The 12,394-nt window shown below is 36.6% G+C and overlaps 1 non-coding gene across 1 annotated transcript; it reads left to right on the top strand.

The window, feature by feature from the left end:
* Positions 1-2,833: 2,833 nt before the first annotated feature.
* LOC122814647 lies at positions 2,834-2,936 on the top strand. Its single transcript, XR_006366854.1, has one exon. It is a non-coding gene; the product is annotated as a U6 spliceosomal RNA (small nuclear RNA).
* The last annotated feature ends 9,458 nt before the right edge of the window (positions 2,937-12,394 follow it).

Below are 12,394 nucleotides of genomic sequence, written 5' to 3'. Positions count from 1 at the left end.
TTTGGATTGTGTAGAAGTTTGTGGTAAGATAAACATATGCATTTTTTCAGTTTATTCTCACAGTGATTCTCTCAGTAAACATGATACTTTCTTTCAGCCTCCCTGCTCTGATCCCTTTTCACATGCAGAAAACAAACATTATCAGAACTACTATATCCAAAGACCTAAATTTTTCTTTCAACAAAAATAGGACATGTTGGAGATACAGATATATATCTCAGAGAATTCCCTTTCTCTGAAACAATGTTCTCATCCACATGAAACAAAGTCTGTCCCCATCATATTTAAGTGCAACTTGGACCATTCACCCCTGTCAGGTGCCTACATCTCTGATGGACAGAGGCAGTCAGAAAATCATGTCATAACTATCAATCACCCCTCTATAAATGTCTAAAACCAAATCTTTCAACTTTCCAGATTTTTGCACAATGTCCAGAGTTCTACCTCATATTTTTTGGTCTGTTCTGCATAAAATGTGTGGTTTTCTGGCAACTCACTGATGATTGCAGTCACTAAATAATAATAAATAATGACAGGCATTTGAATTTCAGACTTTGTATCCTTCAGAAAATATGTAATTATGCAAAACATGTTATTTTAAAAACTTTCTAAGTTTATTGGAGCAATATTTAAAACCTGTCCCTATTTTTGGGCCTTTGCCCTGCCATTTTTTTCTGGCTTTGTCCAGATTTCTTGCACTGAGAAGTTGAAAGGTATGTCTAAAACATATAACTTGTGGGTCACATTTGGGTTGCACTGCTAGACTTATAAAGGCCCTAGTGGTTGTTAGCCTAGTACACACCTGTGAACCTATTCGCAAACCAGTGTTCAGAACTTTCCATGGAAATGTACATGTTTCTATTATTCTTTCATAAAGGGAATTTTGCATCTGTTATCTGTGCTGCTATGTTCTCCTGGGCTTTTTTGGGTTGGGTCCTTATACTTATCTGTGTTGGGCATTTTGCTGTCCTGAGAGGTAACAGTTATTACTGACCAGCCTAGTGGCAGTTTGTGACTTAATATCTTTTCTTACATGAACTTTTATTTCTAATATCTTTGAAGAAGGTATGTGTTAGAAATATTTGTAGTGTGCTGTAATAATAGGGTCTATATTAGAACAACGAACTTTCAAAATTTCGAGTGTTCTAATATCGAACCCTATTAATCGAAAATTTAAACCATCGAACATACAGAACAGTGAATTTTTTCCTAGGGAAAAAAATTCACTGTTCCAAAACACATACACACAACACAAGCACACCAAACAAACAGCAATCCACACACATACACCTAAACTCTTACACCTAACCCTTCACTAAACTATACACACACCACTAACTATCCACTTACCTTAACCCAAACCCTAACCCTAAGGTCCATCACTATCGCACAGTCACCTCACCCAAGCCCTAACCCTAACACACCTACCCCACCCTGACCCTCACGTCCACACAATCGCACACTTACCTGACCTGCACCCTAACCCTAACTCACCTACCCCACCCTAACCCTCACGTCCACACAATCGCACACTTACCTGAACCCGACCCGTAACTTTCCACCACAGCACTGAAAATACCAAAGCAACAGAAACGGACAACCGAATTCTTTCCTAGGAAAAAATTTGTTTTTCTGTTTCTTCGATATTTTCACTGAAAACGGGTCGATATTAGAACATTCGAAATTTTGAAAGTTCAGTGTTCTAATATAGACCCTAATAACAGGGTTCTAAAAGGCTTTTCTTTTAAGAAAATGCAGTTGTAATTGTTAAAAACTTTCAGGTAATGGCTGCTTAAATTGTTTATTGCTACATGATTTGAATATGTGTTTGAACGCAAGAAAGTGTGTGTGAATGTATGTGTGCAATGATTTTTGATACCATACACATCTACTATGTTAAATGTATGTGGGTTTTGACTATAAATCATTTATGTTATTCTTGCAAATACCTTCTGTGTTGGGAGAGATATTTTTGGAATGAATGAAGACAGGATGCTAAATTTCTATACATATTGCATACTTTTGTCTGGTTCCTGTATTTACAAATATGTACTTTATAGTGATTATTACAACTTTAAATGTGCTAATTATACTTAGTTTTACTTAAGTGAGATAATTTCAGAGATCAGGGATTCCTTTTACAACACACTTCAAGTGACATTTAATCAGGAGTCACAACCTCCATACAGTTATTACTCTTTTAACATTGGTAATTTATCTCATTTGTTTAAAAAGTTATTAAAGTTTCAAAAGAAAACTGACAGAGAAGGTTAAAGGAATGGAGGAGACTGTGGTAGAATCACACTAATTTTATAAAGGCTGAAATGCTATTGTTAGTTTTGCCCAGTTAGTTTTATCCAGGAGAAAGTAAAAAATCATAATCTGGAAAAAACATGATTACTTATATTTTGTCATTTTGTCACTCTCTTTAAAATCTTTTTATGAGTGGTGTTATCCAACAGTCCTATTAGAAATAGGAGGGGTTATGCTATTAGCTATGCAAATACAATATTAATTAGCTGTCCAGATTTTTGAGCAAATGTACCTGCTTTTTATGAACCTTTGTATAGAAATTGGCAAGCATCACCCTGGAATAATGTCATCCTCTCCGTATTAATGCTCCCAGAAGTAGTTTTCTTATGTGAAAGATATTGCTGATCTCCACCATAAAACTGTCAATATTTGTATAAAAATTTGTAATATTCCAAAGAACTTTTAGTAACTAAACTTGTGCTGTGGCAGTAACATTAAGTACTGTGTTCTCCAGTTTCTTTAACAATTTATGGGTTCTAATCAAACCGGAGTGTGTATCCATTCAAATAATGTTTTATGCTTGCTTTGGCAGCACATATTCTAAAATTGGAACAATACAGAGAAGATTAGCATGAGCCCTGTGCAAGGATGACATGCAAATTTGTGAAACATTCTGTAGTGAGAGGGGCTGGCACAATGGTTAAGGCATGGGATAATTGGCTAAACTATAAACCTATAATTAATGTTGTTAATTTGACTGATACTATTTTTCCTTCATATGCTCACCAGTCATTCACGTTAACATTAGAAGTGTCTACAAAGCCAACACACTTCACCATTTTTTTAGTGCTACAGTCAAATACTGTTTACAGTCTTTTTTCCAGAACACAGACAGACATTTGAATTTGCACTAAGAATCTCATATCTGCATTCAGAAATAGCAGGTGTAAATTGTGTTTAAATTCCCATTGATAATGTGTGATTACCTGATAATGCTTTCATAATAATTTTAGAAGTTTTAAATTCTTCTTTCTGAGATTTCTCTCTGAGTTGTCAAAATTTACCTACATACAGGGTTTGCCATCACTGATAGCAGAGTATATCTAACCTTAGACTAAACTATCACAACATAACCCTGAATAAAGAAATGTCAAACTGGGGAACATATTGTGCTGCTTATTTCTTCTTGAGCCATACAGAAGGATGCTTTCAAGCTGGGTAAACATGCATACAAACTTACACATTCCTTCTAGTTCCTGGAAACATTATGGCAAGAAGTATTTCAAAACAAAAGATGTATCAGAATAAGAGCAGACTGAATATGCAAGATGAGAGATTCAGGCGATACACACACACACACACACACACACACACACACACACACACATATATATATATATATATATATATATATGTGTGTGTATTCACACAAAAAAAATGTTATTTCACAGAAAGGGTGGTAAATAGTTGGAGCAGCATTACTGAATGGGCAGTAGAGGGACAAACAATGTGTGAATTTGAGAATAAATACACTAGGTGAATGGCCATTTTTATAAGTATGTCGAGGTGGGTGTATGAGGAGAATAAGCTATTAAATAAGTATAAACTGCTGCTTATCCAGCAGGAAAGGCTATGTGGATAATGCAGTCCTTATGTGTAGACTCTTTTGTCTCTAGAAGAGTAGTAGATGGTTGGAGAGATAGTCTAAGGAATCCATAGTGTAAAAATCAATGACATAATTCAGGCATACATGGGACAGACATTAAGCATGTACAGAGAGGTTTAAGGCAGAAAAACTATGTGTTAAGAGGAGCTGCAGCTTATTCAAAGCAAAAAGTGAAACTGAGAGACCTGAGTGGCTCAGCATTTCTTATTTACTGTTAGAAAAGCTGTATTTCTATGAATTCCTTCATGCTTTTGAGGCCAGAATTTCCTATTGAAGACCATTTCATTAGACCATTATCATATCTATAAAAATGCATATGTACATTCTTATGATCCAGAGTTTGGCTTTTCTTTTCATGAGATGTACTGCACAGTCTTTCTGAATGAGATATTCATCTCAACAATCAATTCCACCAATGTACATGATTCCTCACCCCCTTCCTTTATAATGCAGATTACGCTTTTACAGTATAACCCCCTCTCTCTTTTCAATTGGTGTTATGGAATACCTGCACTATATGCTTACCCTACACTGGACTGTCCCCCACAATATTTGCAGAGCTGGAGTCTTTAGAATTCCAGAAATGGGCATTTGTATCTGAATCATGTCGCACAATCAAATGGGTGCTGTGCTCTTTGGTTCAGTAACTGTGCATCATCTGATACCTACTCATGAAATGTACCAGGATTTTTTAAGTTACTGAAATGGTGGGCTGCTGTTGTCAAAACAAGCCATGCCTTGGCTGCTAAATTATAGTTAATTTTCATAAATGGACATAGATGTTTCTGTTACAGTATACAAGGAACTAAGTCAGCATCATGAACACAATTTTTTAAATAATTTGTTAACAAGACAACTGGGCTTGATTTTTTGCACATCCTTGTGAATTACAGTTTGACTGCTTTGTGTGTTTTATGCAATGGTTAGGTAACCTCTCCTTTTACATCTCTCCCTATGCCTGTCTTGTACTACTTAAGATGAAAAGATGATGTATACACTGTGAGGCTATATAACGGTTTTAAACTATTTTGTGAACCTCCACACCAAAATGGTAGACCAGGAAGGGAGACTTAAATTTTAAAATAATGCAGAATTAATTTGCAAATAATGGGATGCAAAGGAGTGCAACTGGAGAGTTCTTATTCATGACGGCAGACTAGCCCAGAGGCTACTGGAATGTTTGTAATAGACGAAATGGTTTTGGTGGAAGTTCATTTGCTGTATGACATCTGTTCTAATATTCTGTAATGTGCTGAAGAGATGCCTTTTTCCAATAAATGCCCTTCTAATTTAAGAAGCAAATTGTGTTTCTCTCAAAGAGAAGACACACCACAGTTGGAAAGGCTGTATAATCATCTTTAAAGGGCTAAAGCCTAAATCTTCCAGACTGAGGCATTTATCAGGAAGGCAATTCTCTGGGCTTCTCATGAATGCAGCAGCGGTGACCCAGATTTTGAAGCAAACCAGACACGCTAAGGAGGAGCTTAATTAAGCTCCATAAACAACTTATTCTGCTTCTTAGGGAAGATGGGGCTGTACGAATTGATGCTTTATTGTCATACAGTAGAGGGTGAAAGGTATGCCAAGAAAAGAGCCATCCTTGTGAGAGGAAGGTACAGAGGTTTTGGTATTTTCATTTTTCATGTGTGTGTGCAGCTTAGACATTTATTGACTATGGAGAGTGTCAGGTGCTGGGAACAAGAAACCATGAATGGCCTATATTCACTTGCCCTGATTTACATGATTATCAGCAAACCGGGACTCTGGAAGGGGGGAAATGATTTTCCTGACCTGGCCATTCTGGATGTGTCAGTGGGTGATAAGACGTATGCTACATTGAGAAATTATAATGGACATTGGAAATAATATGTGGTTCTAGTTAACCACCCAGCAGCCAAAAGCACAGAATGTCAACAGAAAAGAAATATTGTCTTCCATGTAGCTTTGTAAGATACTTAACTAGCTAATAATCAAAGTGAGCTGCGCTGAATTCTGTGGATGAAATACCAGCATTCCGAGCTGTGCAATATGACACAGTTTGAATGTCTGTCTTGTGCTTCTGGATTGCGTCTGATGCATTTACTATTACATAGCTATTCTTTGATAACTCAGAGTCAAAATTATTCTCATCTCAGTCTGTTAAGAGAGCTGTGACTATGCCCCATGCTGGCTCATGTTTGATTAGTAGCTTACATAATGAACAGTCAATCCAGAAAGTGTGGGACTCAGTGACAGACATGGTTCACCTGTCCTGGGACATGGAGGCAGTACTGGCTGCTGTACACCTGCTACCTGGTGGAGAACAGGTAGTAATGCAGAAGCAGAGGTATGGCTGATGATGGGCATACAGGCCTACTGGGTAGTGCAGAAGTGCTGCAGTTGTGAGTCTGGTGTATTAGTAGAGGAAGCATACACACACAGTTGTTTCCAGCATTGCAGGCCCTCCTGCAGAAAAGCATCTGTATAGCATACAGAATCCATAGTCCTGCTTGTCCATCTCTTACCTACTTCACTCATATCCAGTATGTTAAAAATAAAGTTATTTCAACGCTCTGTGCATATAATAGCATTATCAACTTCCTAACAAAACTACAACTCACAACTGCTGTCCACTCATGAGTACTGGAGAATCACTATATTAGTGCTATGTCATCAGCCAGTGGAACTCATTTCCAGTCCCACTAAAACAGGACAGCTGTGTTTCTCGCTTTAAGCACAACTTAAAACAGCACCTAAACACGTCCTGGCTCTGTTCGTTCTCACTATGACTAACTTTCTCTCTCTCTTCTCCAGGCTATCATCAACTCCTAACTTTATAGCTCTCCTATTTTATCCTCTAAATAATGTAAATAAATGATATCTACATTTATAACTACAGACTGCTTTTCATTACTCCTAAAACATAAATCTTATTCTAGTGTTTGTATGTAATGCAATGGTAGTGGGTTTTGTAAAACTAATCTCCAACATATAAGTTGTGTTGCTGTAACTTGCTGACTGCTTTGCGAAGCACATTACTGAATGTTAATAGTACTTTTCTGTACATATTTGTGAAATGTTTTGCCAGTGTTGCTCTTTCTTGTTCTCTGCAGCATATATTATGACTCTTACATTTTATTTTAATGAGGTCATGACTGAAAAGCAGCCCCTGTGGTCCAACTCATTTAAATAAAAGCAATAAATAAAATAGTCTCCTAGGGGAAGAGGTTAAGAGAAGAAAACTATCCTGTCTCTTGCCCTACTGCTGGCTTATAGGATTAAGGCTTTCTGAAAGCAAATCATTACTGGAGAGAGAGGAAGAGGGCACACCGCCTTGGTGGGTGACATAAGGTATTCCAGTTAGGAGAATGAAAGAGTCAGTTGGCCACCTGGCCATCAGAGAGGGCTAATGGTAAGTCGAGAAAGAAAGAAAACTGTATCATTAAACAAACCTTCTTGAACATCCAGGTGAAGAAGGAGAATGTAATTAAGACACCTATTGCAAGAAATCTAAATTCTTATTCATAGATTCACAGATTGTCTGTGTATAGTTTCCTTTCCTTTCATGGAAATCTTCTACATGAAGTGAAATGATGGTATAGGTAAGCAGCTTAACTGCCTCCTCATTTGCATCGTATTTATGTGGTATTGCTCAGTATAGCAGAATATGCTTCTTGTTTGATTTCAGTCATGCAATTATATGAAATTTTCTTTGTGCACAAGCTTTATTTTTGGTTAACATACTCTGTTATTTTGATTTTGTTGAACTAAAAATCACTTGCGTTAATAAACATCTGGTATGCTTTTCCTTTCAAATATTTTACAGAGCTCACACTCATTTTGTTTCTCTCTCTCTGTCTTCCTCATTACTGCATGTTAATGTTTTTGTTTTTCACTTGGATTTTAAAGGTTTTAGTGTAGTTATTTTGTTTCATCCGTGCCCCCTGCTGCTGCATAATAATTGAAAAAGATGCATTCATCTTTTCTGTGTTGCCATTGCAAATGTCTCCTCATTATGGAAGCAGAAAGCATGCCAAGTATTAATGAGAGAAATGAGAAAAGTAAGCCGGCTGATCAGACCCATGGCAATATGGTGAAGAAAGGCATTCTGCCAACAAAAATGATTTTCCTATTCTTGCAATGGCAAGAGAAAGAGGCTTTCTTGGGTCATGCAGAATGCTTCAGTGATGAAGAGTTTAATTTTCCTCTGTCTCACACTTCTGGATTTATAGAATTTTTTACAGATTCTTCATTTGTGGAAAAGTGATCATTTGTATATTGGCTTTCATATTCGCTGTACCTTGAAATAAAGTACAACGACAAGAGAGACAGAATAATATGAAATATACAGTAGCAGTCTTTGTGCATATAAACACTCATATTCAGTCTTGGGAAAGCACATGAGCAGGTTTCATCAATAAAGGATGGCTAAGATGACTAGGTCAAGAAAAAAATCCCAATTTCTTGCAAAAGTGCCTTAATTCTATTCTTTTATCCCAATTTCTTGTAAAAAGTGTCTTAATTATATTCTTCATCTTTACCTGAATGTCCAAAAATGTTTGGTTAGTGATAGCATTCAGACAGCTTAGAATCCTTTTGCACATCACACGTATTTACTTACATTTCTTGTGTGTGCTTAGACCGATGGGTATTATATCTACACTAATGTAGTCTATGCACTGCTTCCTGATCAACTTGTATACAAAGCCAAGCATCTTTTGCAACTTATTTCTGATAATGTTATTCATTAGTTTTATTTAATTTATATATTTTTAGGTCAGGTCCCTATGAAAAGCTCATTTTTCTGTAAGACAAATTGCTGGCCTGCTGCTGCATCTAGTAATGCATCCAAACAACTTAGGTCCACATTGCTAGCACCATTTTCTGACGTGGTTCAATGCCTAGTGATTTTGCTTTTACCTTTTGTTATCCCTGTCTTTCTCCTCAGCTAAAGAGACAAAGACCTACTTGAGAAGACATGGCTGATGTACTGTTTAGCTTTTCTAGCTACAGATGGCATAGCACGAAAGGACAGCTTGGCCTATTTAATCTGCCCATTTCCTTATAAATTATTATTTTCTCCCACATTTGCTTTATGTTCCACATGCTTTCTTTAATTGTATCACTGTTTTCTTTTCTTTTCTTTTTTTGTGAGGTAGACCTGTTTGTATTTTGAGAACTGTAATTGCAGTTTTCGGAATAGTGGAAGAACAAGTGTGAACATGAGGGAATATATATATAATACTAAATCCTAGACTGCAGTACCTCAAAGTATTTCCCATTTGCAGAGGTACAGAGATCTTGGAGTAGGTATCTATCTATCTAACTATCTATCTATATACAGAGAGACAGAGATATAAAAAGGGTGTGGGAGGTACAGACTTCATGACTGGGAGTATTCTTTAAAGATGTTATAGTGAGTTCTGACATATGTTGTTTTTTTATTGAACTAGAACTATTCAGCAGCGTTGCAGGATTCACAATTATTGGTCTCATATTTCCTATGGGGAGCCATGTTTCAGCCTCCAGTTGTTTGTTGTGAAGGCAGTATCATATGTTTACCACTTTCTCTGTTTAAACATACCTCCTTATATTTTCAGTGAAATTGCCATTCATATGTTTAAACTGCATCCCATTGTTCTTGTGCATTTTATTCTGAAAGACATTGCCCTCCTGAGCTCTGTTAATTTCTGCAATTCATTAAAAGAGTTTCTGTCGTGTTCTCCTTCTCTCTTACCTCTTTCATTTTTCCTTTCTAGTTTGATTCCATTTCAGACCCTGAACCATTTTACTGTTATCCTGTGAACTGTATTTACTATATTGACGCCTTTTTAAATATGGGATTTGCAGAAATGAATGCATTAGTTCTCTGCATAACATTCCTCTCAATTTGTTTGCTCAAAAATTCTGGACAAAGTCAGTTAAAGACATTTTCTACATATTCCTCTAATTCACTTAAAATGTTAAAGAACAATTATTTTTTCAACAACATGCTTTTTATGAACAATAAAAATTATAAAACATTAATGATTAATATTATTGACTTATGGTACTCCTCACTGATTGCCAGAATCAAACATTTTTACATGGGAAAGGGCAAAAATATGACACAAAATCTGGGACATTCTGAAACATCAGGGAAAGTTTAGAGGTATGCTGCACAAACAGATAGCATGTTCCCTTCTTCAGCTAATTGTCCCTCTTTGTATGCATGCTGATGCTCACAGGCCTACTTGCTGCATTATCGGATTGTTTATTTACTTTTATGTCATCTGATATAACCACCCATATGTCCCACCTGGCTTTTTGCTGTTTTTATTTTTCTGCAGGTAGTATGCATTTCCCTGTCTAGATATGCTGATGCATTATTTTACTGTTCGTTGCACTGACTGTAGACCTCCTCTATGTATAACTTTAGCATATCATGAACCATTGACTCATACTCAGCTAAATTCTGCTTTGTAAATCTGACAAGCTGTGGTGTACATTACCTAAGATCACTTGTTAGAAACTCAGTTTTGAACAGAAAGAAATTGAACATCAGTGCTGTCAGTGTCAGACTCCCCTACCCTCAACTACCCCATGTGTGGTGAGCTTTATCTCCTCATAAAGTCACATTTTATGCAACAGATTTGAGGCTGTAGCTCATTGGTGGAAAGGTACATATTGCAGGGGGACCCTGATAGCTACAAAGCTGAGTGTTCCTATTTTTTAAAATCATTAGTTTCAAATAAGTGGGATTCCGGTGCTACTGAAGTGGAGTTTGGAAACTTGAACATCCATGCTTCACTGTATTCCTTTTTTTCCGATCTTTTTTAACTTTATCACATCCATTTTCATCCTCCCCCACCTTGTGTATCAACCCTGTTGCAAATCTTTCTTTCGTTTGTAAAAATACACTTTTCCTTACAGATCTACTGCAGTATCACTTCTAATGACATATAAAAGGACTAGCTCCTATACTGATCTATACAGCAATCCATTAGTAATATTCCTTCCCTCAAATGTAGTTACAGGGTTGGCTGGTGGAGGTGGGCCATTCTGTGCATTCCTGGGATTGTTGCAGTAATAGCCCCCACACTATGCTTAGGAACTTTAGTCTTCCTTCCCTCCTAAAGCTAGTACACAGGGCTCTGATTTATGAAATGGGTATGTGATTGGGACCCATCCACCCATGCCCCACTTTAGGATGCTTTACTCAAATGGGAGGTCCATCTACAATAATTTAATAATTTATTTACACTTTGTTGGCTGGGTTCATCCCACTATGCCAATGTCCTCTTTTCAGTGGAAACCCAAAGTGATGATTCAAATTGACTAGAAAAAAATTAGCCAGGGCATTGGGGAACTTTTGCTACTCAATTTGATAAGTTCCATGTGATCTTTTACATCTACATTAGCTACCATGTCCATCTGAACTACTAGCAACTCAAGCAAATGGTGCCTTGGTTTTACATTTGATGAGAGGGGTGGCACACTCAGGTGTGCAGAACCCTCCCTATGTTGCACTTCAGTGTCGGTATTGAACAACTAATCTAACTACCTGATGTGGGAATGAAACCAACAGCCTTCTGCACCAAAGGCATGTGTACTCTCTGTTGAACTACTGAGAGTGCATTAAAAGCCTGGAATCACCTTGTATTTGTAATATGATTTTGGTTTTGCTTTTAGTACAGAAACTTGGTTTGAGGACAACAGAGGCCCCATTCTGCTATACTACCTTGGGTCTTCATAATTTATGATCAGGAGTGGGGTTGCCATTGCTATAACAATATGTTTCAGTTGATTTAGGTTGCTACTAAGAATACCAGCTCTTTGAACATGTCCTCCAGGAGAGAACTGTTCTCTGCATCTACTATCCAAACAAGTGTATTTAAATATTCTTACAAGAATTTACCAATTTTTTCCTTAATTCAGTATTGAGTCTCTAGAACGTTATAGTCCTGAGAGAGTTTAATATCTGGGTTATGAGTCAGTGGTTGTTACTAAAGAATACCTTCACACTATGAAAGGATTTGTGTTTGCTCACATTATTATCGATGTAACACATAAAACTGGAGTTCACTTGTACAAATTCTCTATAATAAGATTCCTCAAAACATATTATTTAGAATGTCAACCTTTATATGAATGCATGAAAGAAAGGCTGGCTATATAGTCAGTGTTTATATCAAATCTCATTTGTATTATCTGTAGTAAGTGAAATAAGGTGGCTCTATTTTGCTTACAATTTTATTAAGATTGAAATGACACCTTGACCTCATGTGCAAAAAATGGGAAAAAATGGTTGTAGATGGACGGATGGATGGATTCCTTTTATGCTGATAAATGAAATTAATCAATTTACAGAAAGTTAGCAGACCTAATATTTCCTATAAAAAGCTTTGTGCAATACTCTATTCCATTTTCTAATGTTATTTAAATTTTTTGTTAGCGTACATAGCTCAGGATCTGGGACCTTTATTTCTTAAAAGCAGTAAAGAGGTACCAAATTCT

Source organism: Protopterus annectens, chromosome 10.part0, assembly GCF_019279795.1.
Source record: "Protopterus annectens isolate FY-2018-M chromosome 10.part0, PAN1.0, whole genome shotgun sequence".
Lineage (NCBI taxonomy): Eukaryota > Metazoa > Chordata > Ceratodontiformes > Protopteridae > Protopterus > Protopterus annectens.
This window is presented reverse-complemented; position numbering and strand designations above follow the sequence as displayed.